Below are 17,373 nucleotides of genomic sequence, written 5' to 3'. Positions count from 1 at the left end.
AAAAGTTCATGTTGATGTGCCTTCTTAATATGAAAACAATTTAAAAATGTTGGAAAATGCTTGAGAAATTTTGTCTGAAAAGAAATCGACAAAAGATACATATGGCACATTGGAAGACTCTAATCCCCAGAAATGAGTTGTAAAATAAAAATACCTTAGTGTTTCTTTGTACTTTTTGAATTAATGAAATCTGTTTAGCAAAGTAAAATGCACATTATCATAAAAAAAGTCACCACGATATAAACTACGCAAAAATATTTCAGTTTTTACGTAAAAAAAAAAAAAGAGGGTGTGCTTTCCAAATGTAGGGGGTATAGCTCAGTGGTAGAGCATTTGACTGCAGATCAAGAGGTCCTTGGTTCAACTCCGAGTGCCCCCTCCAGATACTTTTTCAACAGATTAAACATGCTTTTTTACCTATATGTTCATGGAAATTTTAGAACCATATGAAGTTGAATTCATTTTTATGTACTTTCTTAATGTGAATACTATTTCAGAAATGTAGCAAAAAGTTTATGTTGATGTGCCTTCTTCATATGAAAACAATTTCAAAATGTTGGAAAATGCTTGAGAAATTTTGTCTGAAAAGAAATCGACAAAAGATACATATGGCACATTGGAAGACTCTAATCCCCAGAAATGAGTTGTAAAATAAAAATACCTTAGTGTTTCTTTGTACTTTTTGAATTAATGAAATCTGTTTAGCAAAGTAAAATGCACATTATCATAAAAAAAAGTCACCACGATATAAACTGCGCAAAAATATTTCAGTTTTTACGTAAAAAAAAAAAAAAAGAGGTTGTGTTTTCCAAATGTAGGGGGTATATCTCAGTGGTAGAGCATTTGAGTGCAGATCAAGAGGTCCTTGGTTCAACTCCGAGTGCCCCCTCCAGATACCTTTTCAACAGATTAAACATGCTTTTTTACCAATATGTTCATGGAAATTTTAGAATCATATGAAGTTGAATTCATGTTTATGTACTTTCTTAATGTGAATACTATTTCAGAAATGTAGCAAAAAGTTCATTTTGATGTGCCTTCTTAATATGAAAACAATTTAAAAATGTTGGAAAATGCTTGAGAAATTTTATCTGAAAAGAAATCAACAAAAGATACATATGGCACATTGGAAGACTCTAATCCCCAGAAATGACTTGTAAAATAAAAATACCTTAGTGTTTCTTTGTACTTTTTGAATGAATGAAATCTGTTTAGCCAAGTAAAATGCACATCATCGTAAAAAAAAGTCACCACGATATAAAACTGTGCAAAAATATTTCAAGTTTTATGTAAAAAAAAAAAGAGGGTGTGTTTTCCAAACGTAGGGGGTATAGCTCAGTGGTAGAGCATTTGACTGCAGATCAAGAGGTCCTTGGTTCAACTCCGAGTGCCCCCTCCAGATGCTTTTTCAACAGATTAAACATGCTTTTTTACCTATGTGTTCATGGAAATTTTAGAACCATATGAAGTTGAATTCATGTTTATGTACTTTCTTAATGTGAATACTATTTCAGAAATGTAGCAAAAAGTTCATGTTGATGTGCCTTCTTAATATGAAAACAATTTAAAAATGTTGGAAAATGCTTGAGAAATTTTGTCTGAAAAGAAATCGACAAAAGATACATATGGCACATTGGAAGACTCTAATCCCCAGAAATGAGTTGTAAAATAAAAATACCTTAGTGTTTCTTTGTACTTTTTGAATTAATGAAATCTGTTTAGCAAAGTAAAATGCACATTATCATAAAAAAAGTCACCACGATATAAACTACGCAAAAATATTTCAGTTTTTACGTAAAAAAAAAAAAAAAGAGGGTGTGCTTTCCAAATGTAGGGGGTATAGCTCAGTGGTAGAGCATTTGACTGCAGATCAAGAGGTCCTTGGTTCAACTCCGAGTGCCCCCTCCAGATACTTTTTCAACAGATTAAACATGCTTTTTTACCTATATGTTCATGGAAATTTTAGAACCATATGAAGTTGAATTCATTTTTATGTACTTTCTTAATGTGAATACTATTTCAGAAATGTAGCAAAAAGTTCATGTTGATGTGCCTTCTTCATATGAAAACAATTTCAAAATGTTGGAAAATGCTTGAGAAATTTTGTCTGAAAAGAAATCGACAAAAGATACATATGGCACATTGGAAGACTCTAATCCCCAGAAATGAGTTGTAAAATAAAAATACCTTAGTGTTTCTTTGTACTTTTTGAATTAATGAAATCTGTTTAGCAAAGTAAAATGCACATTATCATAAAAAAAGTCACCATGATATAAACTGCGCAAAAATATTTCAGTTTTTACGTAAAAAAAAAAAGAGGGTGTGTTTTCTAAATGTAGGGGGTATAGCTCAGTGGTAGAGCATTTGAGTGCAGATCAAGAGGTCCTTGGTTCAACTCCGAGTGCCCCCTCCAGATACATTTTCAACAGATTAAACATGCTTTTTTACCTATATGTTCATGGAAATTTTAGAATCATATGAAGTTGAATTCATGTTTATGTACTTTCTTAATGTGAATACTATTTCAGAAATGTAGCAAAAAGTTCATGTTGATGTGCCTTCTTAATATGAAAACAATTTAAAAATGTTGGAAAATGCTTGAGAAATTTTATCTGAAAAGAAATCGACAAAAGATACATATGGCACATTGGAAGACTCTAATCCCCAGAAATGAGTTGTAAAATAAAAATACCTTAGTGTTTCTTTGTACTTTTTGAATTAATGAAATCTGTTTAGCAAAGTAAAATGCACATTATCATAAAAAAAGTCACCACGATATAAACTGTGCAAAAATATTTCAGTTTTTACGTTTAAAAAAAAAAAAAAAAGAGGGTGTGTTTTCCAAATGTGAGGGGTATAGCTTGGTGGTAGAGCATTTGACTGCAGATCAAGAGGTCTTTGGTTCAACTCTGAGTGCCCCCTCCAGATACTTTTTCAACAGATTAAACATGCTTTTTTACCTATATGTTCATGGAAATTTTAGAACCATATGAAGTTGAATTCATGTTTATGTACTTTCTTAATGTGAATACTATTTCAGAAATGTAGCAAAAAGTTCATGTTCATGTGCCTTCTTAATATGAAAACAATTTAAAAATGTTGGAAAATGCTTGAGAAATTTTGTCTGAAAAGAAATCGACAAAAGATACATATGGCACATTGGAAGACTCTAATTCCCAGAAATGAGTTGTAAAATAAAAATACCTTAGTGTTTCTTTGTACTTTTTGAATTAATGACATCTGTTTAGCAAAGTAAAATGCACATTATCATAAAAAAAAGTCACCACGATATAAACTGCGCAAAAATATTTCAGTTTTTACGTAAAAAAAAAAAAAGAGGTTGTGTTTTCCAAATGTAGGGGGTATAGCTCAGTGGTAGAGCATTTGAGTGCAGATCAAGAGGTCCTTGGTTCAACTCCGAGTGCCCCCTCCAGATACTTTTTCAACAGATTAAACATGCTTTTTTACCTATATGTTCATGGAAATTTTAGAATCATATGAAGTTGAATTCATGTTTATGTACTTTCTTAATGTGAATACTATTTCATAAATGTAGCAAAAAGTTCATGTTGATGTGCCTTCTTAATATGAAAACAATTTAAAAATGTTGGAAAATGCTTGAGAAATTTTATCTGAAAAGAAATCAACAAAAGATACATATGGCACATTGGAAGACTCTAATCCCCAGAAATGACTTGTAAAATAAAAATACCTTAGTGTTTCTTTGTACTTTTTGAATTAATGAAATCTGTTTAGCAAAGTAAAATGCACATCATCGTAAAAAAAAGTCACCACGATATAAAACTGTGCAAAAATATTTCAAGTTTTATGTAAAAAAAAAAAGAGGGTGTGTTTTCCAAACGTAGGGGGTATAGCTCAGTGGTAGAGCATTTGACTGCAGATCAAGAGGTCCTTGGTTCAACTCCGAGTGCCCCCTCCAGATGCTTTTTCAACAGATTAAACATGCTTTTTTACCTATGTGTTCATGGAAATTTTAGAACCATATGAAGTTGAATTCATGTTTATGTACTTTCTTAATGTGAATACTATTTCAGAAATGTAGCAAAAAGTTCATGTTGATGTGCCTTCTTAATATGAAAACAATTTAAAAATGTTGGAAAATGCTTGAGAAATTTTGTCTGAAAAGAAATCGACAAAAGATACATATGGCACATTGGAAGACTCTAATCCCCAGAAATGAGTTGTAAAATAAAAATACCTTAGTGTTTCTTTGTACTTTTTGAATTAATGAAATCTGTTTAGCAAAGTAAAATGCACATTATCATAAAAAAAGTCACCACGATATAAACTACGCAAAAATATTTCAGTTTTTACGTAAAAAAAAAAAAAAAGAGGGTGTGCTTTCCAAATGTAGGGGGTATAGCTCAGTGGTAGAGCATTTGACTGCAGATCAAGAGGTCCTTGGTTCAACTCCGAGTGCCCCCTCCAGATACTTTTTCAACAGATTAAACATGCTTTTTTACCTATATGTTCATGGAAATTTTAGAACCATATGAAGTTGAATTCATTTTTATGTACTTTCTTAATGTGAATACTATTTCAGAAATGTAGCAAAAAGTTCATGTTGATGTGCCTTCTTCATATGAAAACAATTTAAAAATGTTGGAAAATGCTTGAGAAATTTTGTCTGAAAAGAAATCGACAAAAGATACATATGGCACATTGGAAGACTCTAATCCCCAGAAATGAGTTGTAAAATAAAAATACCTTAGTGTTTCTTTGTACTTTTTGAATTAATGAAATCTGTTTAGCAAAGTAAAATGCACATTATCATAAAAAAAGTCACCATGATATAAACTGCGCAAAAATATTTCAGTTTTTACGTAAAAAAAAAAAGAGGGTGTGTTTTCTAAATGTAGGGGGTATAGCTCAGTGGTAGAGCATTTGAGTGCAGATCAAGAGGTCCTTGGTTCAACTCCGAGTGCCCCCTCCAGATACATTTTCAACAGATTAAACATGCTTTTTTACCTATATGTTCATGGAAATTTTAGAATCATATGAAGTTGAATTCATGTTTATGTACTTTCTTAATGTGAATACTATTTCAGAAATGTAGCAAAAAGTTCATGTTGATGTGCCTTCTTAATATGAAAACAATTTAAAAATGTTGGAAAATGCTTGAGAAATTTTATCTGAAAAGAAATCGACAAAAGATACATATGGCACATTGGAAGACTCTAATCCCCAGAAATGAGTTGTAAAATAAAAATACCTTAGTGTTTCTTTGTACTTTTTGAATTAATGAAATCTGTTTAGCAAAGTAAAATGCACATTATCATAAAAAAAGTCACCACGATATAAACTGTGCAAAAATATTTCAGTTTTTACGTTTAAAAAAAAAAAAAAAAGAGGGTGTGTTTTCCAAATGTGAGGGGTATAGCTTGGTGGTAGAGCATTTGACTGCAGATCAAGAGGTCTTTGGTTCAACTCTGAGTGCCCCCTCCAGATACTTTTTCAACAGATTAAACATGCTTTTTTACCTATATGTTCATGGAAATTTTAGAACCATATGAAGTTGAATTCATGTTTATGTACTTTCTTAATGTGAATACTATTTCAGAAATGTAGCAAAAAGTTCATGTTCATGTGCCTTCTTAATATGAAAACAATTTAAAAATGTTGGAAAATGCTTGAGAAATTTTGTCTGAAAAGAAATCGACAAAAGATACATATGGCACATTGGAAGACTCTAATTCCCAGAAATGAGTTGTAAAATAAAAATACCTTAGTGTTTCTTTGTACTTTTTGAATTAATGACATCTGTTTAGCAAAGTAAAATGCACATTATCATAAAAAAAAGTCACCACGATATAAACTGCGCAAAAATATTTCAGTTTTTACGTAAAAAAAAAAAAAGAGGTTGTGTTTTCCAAATGTAGGGGGTATAGCTCAGTGGTAGAGCATTTGAGTGCAGATCAAGAGGTCCTTGGTTCAACTCCGAGTGCCCCCTCCAGATACTTTTTCAACAGATTAAACATGCTTTTTTACCTATATGTTCATGGAAATTTTAGAATCATATGAAGTTGAATTCATGTTTATGTACTTTCTTAATGTGAATACTATTTCATAAATGTAGCAAAAAGTTCATGTTGATGTGCCTTCTTAATATGAAAACAATTTAAAAATGTTGGAAAATGCTTGAGAAATTTTATCTGAAAAGAAATCAACAAAAGATACATATGGCACATTGGAAGACTCTAATCCCCAGAAATGACTTGTAAAATAAAAATACCTTAGTGTTTCTTTGTACTTTTTGAATTAATGAAATCTGTTTAGCAAAGTAAAATGCACATCATCGTAAAAAAAAGTCACCACGATAGAAAACTGTGCAAAAATATTTCAGGTTTTATGTAAAAAAAAAAAAAAAAAAAAGAGGGTGTGCTTTCCAAATGTAGGGGGTATAACTCAGTGGTAGAGCATTTGACTGCAGATCAAGAGGTCCTTGGTTCAACTCCGAGTGCCCCCTCTAGATACTTTTTCAACAGATTAAACATGCTTTTTTACCTATATGTTCATGGAAATTTTAGAACCATAGGAAGTTGAATTCATGTTTATGTACTTTCTTAATGTGAATACTATTTCAGAAATGTAGCAAAAAGTTCATGTTGATGTGCCTTCTTAATATGAAAACAATTTAAAAATGTTGGAAAATGCTTGAGAAATTTTGTCTGAAAAGAAATCGACAAAAGATACATATGGCACATTGGAAGACTCTACTCCCCAGAAATGACTTGTAAAATAAAAATACCTTAGTGTTTCTTTGTACTTTTTGAATTAATGAAATCTGTTTAGCAAAGTAAAATGCACATCATCGTAAAAAAAAGTCACCACGATATAAAACTGTGCAAAAATATTTCAGGTTTTATGTAAAAAAAAAAAAAGAGGGTGTGCTTTCCAAATGTAGGGGGTAAAGCTCAGTGGTAGAGCATTTGACTGCAGATCAAGAGGTCCTTGGTTCAACTCCGAGTGCCCCCTCCAGATACTTTTTCAACAGATTAAACATGCTTTTTTACCTATATGTTCATGGAAATTTTAGAACCATATGAAGTTGAATTCATGTTTATGTACTTTCTTAATGTGAATACTATTTCAGAAATGTAGCAAAAAGTTCATGTTGATGTGCCTTCTTAATATGAAAACAATTTAAAAATGTTGGAAAATGCTTGAGAAATTTTGTCTGAAAAGAAATCGACAAAAGATACATATGGCACATTGGAAGACTCTAATCCCCAGAAATGAGTTGTAAAATAAAAGTACCTTAGTGTTTCTTTGTACTTTTTTAATTAATGAAATCTGTTTAGCAAAGTAAAATGCACATTATCATAAAAAAAGTCACCACGATATAAACTGCGCAAAAATATTTCAGTTTTTACGTAAAAAAAAAAAAAAGAGGGTGTGCTTTCCAAATGTAGGGGGTATAGCTCAGTGGTAGAGCATTTGACTGCAGATCAAGAGGTCCTTGGTTCAACTCCAAGTGCCCCCTCCAGATACTTTTTCAACAGATTAAACATGCTTTTTTACCTATATGTTCATGGAAATTTTAGAACCATATGAAGTTGAATTCATTTTTATGTACTTTCTTAATGTGAATACTATTTCAGAAATGTAGCAAAAAGTTCATGTTGATGTGCCTTCTTAATATGAAAACAATTTAAAAATGTTGGAAAATGCTTGAGAAATTTTGTCTGAAAAGAAATCGACAAAAGATACATATGGCACATTGGAAGACTCTAATCCCCAGAAATGAGTTGTAAAATAAAAGTACCTTAGTGTTTCTTTGTACTTTTTGAATTAATGAAATCTGTTTAGCAAAGTAAAATGCACATTATCATAAAAAAAGTCACCATGATATAAACTGCGCAAAAATATTTCAGTTTTTACGTAAAAAAAAAACAGGGTGTGTTTTCCAAATGTAGGGGGTATAGCTCAGTGGTAGAGCATTTGAGTGCAGATCAAGAGGTCCTTGGTTCAACTCCGAGTGCCCCCTCCAGATACATTTTCAACAGATTAAACATGCTTTTTTACCTATATGTTCATGGAAATTTTAGAATCATATGAAGTTGAATTCATGTTTATGTACTTTCTTAATGTGAATACTATTTCAGAAATGTAGCAAAAAGTTCATGTTGATGTGCCTTCTTAATATGAAAACAATTTAAAAATGTTGGAAAATGCTTGAGAAATTTTATCTGAAAAGAAATCGACAAAAGATACATATGGCACATTGGAAGACTCTAATCCCCAGAAATGAGTTGTAAAATAAAAATACCTTAGTGTTTCTTTGTACTTTTTGAATTAATGAAATCTGTTTAGCAAAGTAAAATGCACATTATCATAAAAAAGTCACCATGATATAAACTGCGCAAAAATATTTCAGTTTTTACGTAAAAAAAAAAAAAAAAAAAAAAAGAGGGTGTGTTTTCCAAATGTAGGGGGTATAGCTCAGTGGTAGAGCATTTGACTGCAGATCAAGAGGTCCTTGGCTCAACTCCGAGTGCCCCCTCCAGATACTTTTTCAACAGATTAAACATGCTTTTTTACCTATATGTTCATGGAAATTTTAGAACCATATGAAGTTGAATTCATTTTTATGTACTTTCTTAATGTGAATACTATTTCAGAAATGTAGCAAAAAGTTCATGTTGATGTGCCTTCTTAATATGAAAACAATTTAAAAATGTTGGAAAATGCTTGAGAAATTTTATCTGAAAAGAAATCGACAAAAGATACATATGGCACATTGGAAGACTCTAATCCCCAGAAATGAGTTGTAAAATAAAAATACCTTAGTGTTTCTTTGTACTTTTTGAATTAATGAAATCTGTTTAGCAAAGTAAAATGCACATTATCATAAAAAAAGTCACCACGATATAAACTGTGCAAAAATATTTCAGTTTTTACGTTAAAAAAAAAAAAAAAAAAAAAGAGGGTGTGTTTTCCAAATGTGAGGGGTATAGCTCGGTGGTAGAGCATTTGACTGCAGATCAAGAAGTCTTTGGTTCAACTCCGATTGCCCCCTCCAGATGCTTTTTCAACAGATTAAACATGCTTTTTTACCTATATGTTCATGGAAATTTTAGAACCATATGAAGTTGAATTCATGTTTATGTACTTTTTAATGTGAATACTAATTCAGAAATGTAGCAAAAAGTTCATGTTGATGTGCCTTCTTAATATGAAAACAATTTAAAAATGTTGGAAAATGCTTGAGAAATTTTGTCTGAAAAGAAATCGACAAAAGATACATATGGCACATTGGAAGACTCTAATCCCCAGAAATGAGTTGTAAAATAAAAATACCTTAGTGTTTCTTTGTACTTTTTGAATTAATGACATCTGTTTAGCAAAGTAAAATGCACATTATCATAAAAAAAGTCACCACGATATAAACTGCGCAAAAATATTTCAGTTTTTACGTAAAAAAAAAAAAAGAGGTTGTGTTTTCCAAATGTAGGGGGTATAGCTCAGTGTTAGAGCATTTGAGTGCAGATCAAGAGGTCCTTGGTTCAACTCCGAGTGCCCCCTCCAGATACTTTTTCAACAGATTAAACATGCTTTTTTACCTATATGTTCATGGAAATTTTAGAACCATATGAAGTTGAATTCATGTTTATGTACTTTCTTAATGTGAATACTATTTCAGAAATGTAGCAAAAAGTTCATGTTGATGTGCCTTCTTAATATGAAAACAATTTAAAAATGTTGGAAAATGCTTGAGAAATTTTGTCTGAAAAGAAATCGACAAAAGATACATATGGCACATTGGAAGACTCTAATCCCCAGAAATGAGTTGTAAAATAAAAATACCTTAGTGTTTCTTTGTACTTTTTGAATTATTGAAATCTGTTTTGCAAAGTAAAATGCACATTATCATAAAAAAAGTCACCACGATATAAACTGCGCAAAAATATTTCAGTTTTTACATAAAAAAAAAAGAAGAGGGTGTGTTTTCCAAATGTAGGGGGTATAGCTCAGTGGTAGAGCATTTGAGTGCAGATCAAGAGGTCCTTGGTTCAACTCCGAGTGCCCCCTCCAGATACTTTTTCAACAGATTAAACATGCTTTTTTACCTATATGTTCATGGAAATTTTAGAATCATATGAAGTTGAATTCATGTTTATGTACTTTCTTAATGTGAATACTATTTCAGAAATGTAGCAAAAAGTTCATGTTGATGTGCCTTCTTAATATGAAAACAATTTAAAAATGTTGGAAAATGCTTGAGAAATTTTATCTGAAAAGAAATCAACAAAAGATACATATGGCACATTGGAAGACTCTAATCCCCAGAAATGACTTGTAAAATAAAAATACCTTAGTGTTTCTTTGTACTTTTTGAATTAATGAAATCTGTTTAGCACAGTAAAATGCACATCATCGTAAAAAAAAGTCACCACGATATAAAACTGTGCAAAAATATTTCAGGTTTTATGTAAAAAAAAAAAAAAAAAAAAAAAAAAAAGAGGGTGTGCTTTCCAAATGTAGGGGGTATAGCTCAGTGGTAGAGCATTTGACTGCAGATCACGAGGTCCTTGGTTCAACTCCGAGTGCCCCCTCCAGATACTTTTTCAACAGATTAAACATGCTTTTTTACCTATATGTTCATGGAAATTTTAGAACCATATGAAGTTGAATTCATGTTTATGTACTTTTTAATGTGAATACTATTTCAGAAATGTAGCAAAAAGTTCATGTTGATGTGCCTTCTTAATATGAAAACAATTTAAAAATGTTGGGAAATGCTTGAGAAATTTTGTCTGAAAAGAAATCGACAAAAGATACATATGGCTAGGGTTGAGCGAAACGGGTCGATCATTTTCAAAAGTCGCCGACTTTTGGCTAAGTCGGCGTCTCATGAAACCCGATCCGACCCCTGTGCTTGTCGGCCATGCGGTACGCGACTTTCGCGCCAAAGTCGCGTTTCAATGACGTGAAAAGCGCCATTTCTCAGCCAATGAAGGTGAACGCAGAGTGTGGGCAGCGTGATGACATAGATCCTGGTCCCCACCATCTTAGAGAAGGGCATTGCAGTGATTGGCTTGCTGTCTGCGGCGTCACAGGGGCTATAAAGGGGCGTTCCCGCCGACCGCCATCTTACTGCTGCTGATCTGAGCTTAGGGACAGGTTGCTGCCGCTTCATCAGAAGCAGGGAGAGCGTTAGGCAGGGTCCACTAACCACCAAACCGCTTGTGCTGCAGCGATTTCCACTGTCCAACACCACCTTCGGTGTGCAGGGACTGTGGAAGCTATTTTTTTTTTTTTTTCCCCTCAGCGCTGTAGCTCATTGGGCTGCCCTAGAAGGCTCCGTGATAGCTGTATTGCTGTGTGTACGCCACTGTGGAAACCAACTGCTTTTTTCAAAGCACATATCCTCTTGTTCCTTCCTTTCTGCACAGCTATCTTTTCTGTTTTTCCACACTTTTTATTTAATTTGTGCATCAGTCCACTCCTATTGCTGCCTGCCATACCTGGCTTACATTACTGCAGGGAGATAGTAATTGTAGGACAGTTTTTTTTTTTTTTTTGTTTTTTTTTTTTGTGGGAGATTAAGATTGGCATTTCTGCTACAGTGCCATCCCTGTGTGTGCCATCTCTCACTGAGTGGGCCATAGAAAGCCTATTTATTTTTTCCGTGATTTGTGTTCTAAAATCTACCTCAACACAAAAACAGTACATCAATCAGTGGGAGAAAAATATTGGCCTCAGTCAGGGCTTGTGTGCCACTGCTGTGTGTGCTATCTCTCATTCAGTGGGCTATAGCAAGCCTATTTTTTTTTTTTTTTTTTAATATTATTTGGTTTCTAATTCTCCCTGAAAAAAAAAAAAAAAACCTAAAAAAACAGTGGGAGAATAATATTGCCCTTTCAGCTTGTGTGCCAGTCTTGACTCCTGGGTGTGCCACCTCTCTCCCTCTCATTCAGTGGGCCATAGAAAGCCTATTTATTTTTTTTTTTAAATATTATTGGGTTTCTAAAGTCTCCCTGAAAAAACAAAAAATACATAAAAAAACAGTGGGAGAGTAATATTGCCCTTTCAGCTTGTGTGCCAGTCTTGACTCCTGGGTGTGCCACCTCTCTCCCTTTCATTCAGTGGGCCATAGAAAGCCTATTTATTTTTTCCGTGATTTGTGTTCTAAAATCTACCTCAACACAAAAACACTACATCAATCAGTGGGAGAAAAATATTGGCCTCAGTCAGGGCTTGTGTGCCACTGCTGTGTGTGCTATCTCTCATTCAGTAGGCTATAGCAAGCCTATTTTTTTTTTTTTTTTTTTTTTTAATATTATTTGGTTTCTAAAGTCTCCCTGAAAAAAAAAAAAAAACATAAAAAAACAGTGGGAGAGTAATATTGCCCTTTCAGCTTGTGTGCCAGTCTTGACTCCTGGGTGTGCCACCTCTCTCCCTTTCATTCAGTGGGCCATAGAAAGCCTATTTATTTTTTGGTTTTTTTAATATTATTTGGTTTCTAAAGTCTCCCTGAAAATAAAAAAAAAAAATACATAAAAAAACAGTGGGAGAGTAATATTGCCATTTCAGCTTGTGTGCCAGTCTTGACTCCTGGGTGTGCCACCTCTCTCCCTCTCATTCAGTGGGCCATAGAAAGCCTTGTTTTTTTGTTTTTTTTTTAATATTATTTGGTTTCTAAAGTCTCCCTGAAAATAAAAAAAAAAACATAAAAAAACAGTGGGAGAGTAATATTGCCATTTCAGCTTGTGTGCCAGTCTTGACTCCTGGGTGTGCCACCTCTCTCTCTAATTGTGGGCCATAGAAAGCCTATTTATTTTTTGGTTTTTTTAATATTATTTGGTTTCTAAAGTCTCCCTGAAAATAAAAAAAAAAAATACATAAAAAAACAGTGGGAGAGTAATATTGCCCTTTCAGCTTGTGTGCCAGTCTTGACTCCTGGGTGTGCCACCTCTCTCCCTTTCATTCAGTGGGCCATAGAAAGCCTATTTATTTTTTGGTTTTTTTAATATTATTTGGTTTCTAAAGTCTCCCTGAAAATAAAAAAAAAAAATACATAAAAAAACAGTGGGAGAGTAATATTGCCATTTCAGCTTGTGTGCCAGTCTTGACTCCTGGGTGTGCCACCTCTCTCCCTCTCATTCAGTGGGCCATAGAAAGCCTTGTTTTTTTGTTTTTTTTTTAATATTATTTGGTTTCTAAAGTCTCCCTGAAAATAAAAAAAAAAAACATAAAAAAACAGTGGGAGAGTAATATTGCCATTTCAGCTTGTGTGCCAGTCTTGACTCCTGGGTGTGCCACCTCTCTCTCTAATTGTGGGCCATAGAAAGCCTATTTATTTTTTGGTTTTTTTAATATTATTTGGTTTCTAAAGTCTCCCTGAAAATAAAAAAAAAAAATACATAAAAAAACAGTGGGAGAGTAATATTGCCCTTTCAGCTTGTGTGCCAGTCTTGACTCCTGGGTGTGCCACCTCTCTCCCTTTCATTCAGTGGGCCATAGAAAGCCTATTTATTTTTTGGTTTTTTTAATATTATTTGGTTTCTAAAGTCTCCCTGAAAATAAAAAAAAAAAAAACATAAAAAAACAGTGGGAGAGTAATATTGCCATTTCAGCTTGTGTGCCAGTCTTGACTCCTGGGTGTGCCACCTCTCTCCCTCTCATTCAGTGGGCCATAGAAAGCCTTGTTTTTTTGTTTTTTTTTAATATTATTTGGTTTCTAAAGTCTCCCTGAAAATAAAAAAAAAAAACATAAAAAAACAGTGGGAGAGTAATATTGCCATTTCAGCTTGTGTGCCAGTCTTGACTCCTGGGTGTGCCACCTCTCTCTCTAATTGTGGGCCATAGAAAGCCTATTTATTTTTTGGTTTTTTTAATATTATTTGGTTTCTAAAGTCTCCCTGAAAATAAAAAAAAAAAATACATAAAAAAACAGTGGGAGAGTAATATTGCCCTTTCAGCTTGTGTGCCAGTCTTGACTCCTGGGTGTGCCACCTCTCTCCCTTTCATTCAGTGGGCCATAGAAAGCCTATTTATTTTTTGGTTTTTTTAATATTATTTGGTTTCTAAAGTCTCCCTGAAAATAAAAAAAAAAAATACATAAAAAAACAGTGGGAGAGTAATATTGCCATTTCAGCTTGTGTGCCAGTCTTGACTCCTGGGTGTGCCACCTCTCTCTCTAATTGTGGGCCATAGAAAGCCTTTTTATTTTTTTCCTTCATTTGTGTTTTAAAATCAACCTCAACACAAAAACACTACATCAATCAGTGGGAGAAAAATATTGGCCTCAGTCAGGGCTTGTGTGCCACTCCTGTGCGTGCCATCTCTCATTCAGTGGGCCATAGAAAGCCTTGTTTTTTTGTTTTTTTTTTAAATATTATTTGGTTTCTAAAGTCTCACAGAGAAAAAAAAATAAATAAATTAGGTGGGAGATTAATATTGACATTAGTGCTTGAGTGACAGTCCTGCGTGTGTGTCATCTCTGTGATTTGGTGTCACAGAAAACAGAGTGTGTAACATTGTGCCTGATTTTCCTTGTGGTCTCACCAACCTGTTAAGGGATATTGAAATCATACTGAAGTTATAGCTCACCGTGTAAGTTGTTTGACAGCAACAAATAAAGTTAGTTTGGTTACGATTTTTAAACAATGAGGAAGTCTGGTGCAAGAGGTCGTCGTGGGCGTTCATTGTCAGCTGGTAATGATGGTAGTGGTAGTGGAGCATCAGGTGGTCGTGGGGATAAAAATATTCCACCTAAGTCTGGAGCTGTGGAGCCAGTTTCGTCGTCAGGCTACACAAGGCCTCGAACGCTCTCTTTTCTGGGAGTAGGAAAACCGCTTTTAAAGGCTGAGCAGCAACAGCAAGTTTTGGCTTACATTGCAGACTCAGCCTCTAGCTCTTTTGCCTCCTCTTCCGAAACTGGTAAATGTAAAAGCAGCGCGTCGCTTGTGGATGTTCACGGTCAGGGACAAGTCGCTTCCTTGTCCTCCTCAGCAAAAACTACAACAAGAGAGAAGGATGCAGCAGGCGACACAACGGGTCACTCCATGGAGCTCTTTACACATACCGTCCCTGGCTTAGAAAGTGAAACATTTAACAGGCCATGCCCATTACAAGTAGATTCTGACATGGAGTGCACTGATGCACAGCCACAGCCAGAGTACTATGCTGCTCCTTTGACTCAGACCACCACATTGCCCTCTCAGGGTACAGATCCACAATCAGACCCTGATGAGACTATGTTGCCCCGCCACGAACGCTATACCACCGACCGACACAGTGACACAGACGAAGTTGCACACGAGCTCGAAGAGGAGGTAATAGATGACCCAGTTATTGACCCCGATTGGCAGCCATTGGGGGAACAGGGTGCAGGCGGCAGTAGTTCAGAAGCGGAGGTGGAGGAGGGGCCGCAGCAGGCATCAACATCGCAACAGGTTCCATCTGCCGGGCCCGTATCTGGCCCAAAACGCGTGTCAAAGCCAAAACCTGTTGGAGGACAGCGTGGCCATCCGGTTAAAGCTCAGTCTGCAATCCCTGAAAAGGGATCCGAGTCTAGGAAGAGTGCAGTCTGGCATTTTTTTAAACAACATCCAACTGATCAGCGCAAAGTCATCTGTCAAAAATGTTCAACTAGCTTAAGCAGAGGTCAGAATCTGAAAAGTCTAAATACTAGTTGCATGCATAGACACTTAACCACCATGCATTTTCAAGCCTGGACTAACTACCAAACGTCCCTTAAGGTTGTAGCACCCTCGGCCAATGAAGCTAGTCAGCAACGCAACATCCCTTCCGTCACTGTAAGGCCACCATTTTCCGCACCACCGGCAGTATCTGTGCAGGTTTCTTTGCCAGCCAAAAGCAGTCAGGGTCAGGGAATCACCAGTTTAGTAGGAGGAAATATTGCATCTAGGGCACCGGCGGAAACAATACCGTCTCCAACCGTCTCTCAGTCTGCCATGTACACCGGCACACCCGAAAGTTCCACGATCTCCTGCTCTCCAGTCCAGCTCACCCTACATGAGACTCTGGTTAGAAAAAGGAAGTACTTATCCTCGCATCCGCGTACACAGGGTTTTAACGCCCACATAGCTAGACTAATCTCGTTAGAGATGATGCCCTACCGTTTAGTTGAAAGCGAAGCTTTTAAAGCCCTGATGGAGTACGCTGAACCACGATACGAGCTACCTAGTCGACACTTTTTTTCCAGAAAAGCCATCCCAGCCCTGCACCAGCATGTTAAACAGCGCATCGTCCATGCACTTAGGCAATCTGTGAGTACAAAGGTGCACCTGACTACAGATGCATGGACCAGTAGGCATGGCCAGGGACGTTATGTGTCCATCACGGCACACTGGGTGAATGTGGTGGATGCAGGGTCCACAGGCGACATCAATTTAGGGACAGTTGTGCCTAGCCCACGGTCTAGGAAACAGTTGGCTGTAGGCGTTCGCACCCCCTCCTCCTCCTCCTCCTCGTCCTCCTGCAGAAGCTACAGCTCTTCCACAGAACGCAGTCGGCCAACCACTCCATCGGCAGATGACACTGTTGCACACCAGTTGTCCCATTATGGGCCAGCTACTGCCAAGCGTCAGCAGGCTGTATTGGCTATGAAGTGTTTGGGCGACAACAGACACACCGCGGAAGTTCTGTCCGAGTTCTTGCAACAAGAAACGCAGTCGTGGCTGGGCACAGTAGATCTTGAGGCAGGCAAGGTAGTGAGTGATAACGGAAGGAATTTCATGGCTGCCATCTCCCTTTCCCAACTGAAACACATTCCTTGCCTGGCTCACACCTTAAACCTGGTGGTGCAGTGCTTATTGAAAACTTATCCTGGGTTCTCCGACCTGCTCCTCAAAGTGCGTGCACTTTGCTCACATATCCGACGTTCGCCTGTACACGCCAGCCGTATGCAGACCTATCAGCGGTCTTTGAACCTTCCCCAGCATCGCCTAATCATAGACGTTGCAACAAGGTGGAACTCAACACTGCACATGCTTCAGAGACTGTGCGAACAGAGGCGTGCTGTTATTTATTTGTGGGAGGATACACGGGCAGGCAGTAGGATGGCAGACATGGAGTTGTCAGGTGTGCAGTGGTCGAAGATACAAGACATGTGTCAAGTCCTTCAGTGTTTTGAGGAATGCACACGGCTGGTTAGTGCAGACAACGCCGTAATAAGCATGAGCATCCCCCTAATGCGTCTGCTGATGCAAAGTTTGACGCACATAAAGGAGCAGGCGTCTGCACCAGAGGAAGAGGGAAGCCTTGATGACAGTCAGCCATTGTCTGGTCAGGGCAGTGTACAGGACGAGGTAGCGGGCGAAGAGGAGGTGGAGGACGAGGAGGATGATGGGGATGAGTATATTTTTAATGCGGAAACTTTCA

At 36.1% G+C, this 17,373-nt stretch overlaps 6 non-coding genes across 6 annotated transcripts; all 6 read left to right on the top strand.

The window, feature by feature from the left end:
• Window positions 1–307: 307 nt before the first annotated feature.
• Window positions 308–379, top strand: TRNAC-GCA (transfer RNA cysteine (anticodon GCA)). The gene has a single exon. It is a non-coding gene; the product is annotated as a tRNA-Cys (tRNA).
• A 945-nt stretch (window positions 380–1,324) lies between these two features.
• TRNAC-GCA (transfer RNA cysteine (anticodon GCA)) lies at window positions 1,325–1,396 on the top strand. Its single transcript has one exon. It is a non-coding gene; the product is annotated as a tRNA-Cys (tRNA).
• A 437-nt stretch (window positions 1,397–1,833) lies between these two features.
• Window positions 1,834–1,905, top strand: TRNAC-GCA (transfer RNA cysteine (anticodon GCA)). Its single transcript has one exon. It is a non-coding gene; the product is annotated as a tRNA-Cys (tRNA).
• Window positions 1,906–3,865: 1,960 nt separating this feature from the next.
• TRNAC-GCA (transfer RNA cysteine (anticodon GCA)) lies at window positions 3,866–3,937 on the top strand. The gene has a single exon. It is a non-coding gene; the product is annotated as a tRNA-Cys (tRNA).
• Window positions 3,938–4,374: 437 nt separating this feature from the next.
• On the top strand, window positions 4,375–4,446 carry TRNAC-GCA (transfer RNA cysteine (anticodon GCA)). Its single transcript has one exon. It is a non-coding gene; the product is annotated as a tRNA-Cys (tRNA).
• Window positions 4,447–7,432: 2,986 nt separating this feature from the next.
• TRNAC-GCA (transfer RNA cysteine (anticodon GCA)) lies at window positions 7,433–7,504 on the top strand. Its single transcript has one exon. It is a non-coding gene; the product is annotated as a tRNA-Cys (tRNA).
• Window positions 7,505–17,373: the final 9,869 nt, after the last annotated feature.

Source organism: Ranitomeya variabilis, chromosome 1, assembly GCF_051348905.1.
Source record: "Ranitomeya variabilis isolate aRanVar5 chromosome 1, aRanVar5.hap1, whole genome shotgun sequence".
Lineage (NCBI taxonomy): Eukaryota > Metazoa > Chordata > Amphibia > Anura > Dendrobatidae > Ranitomeya > Ranitomeya variabilis.
This window is presented reverse-complemented; position numbering and strand designations above follow the sequence as displayed.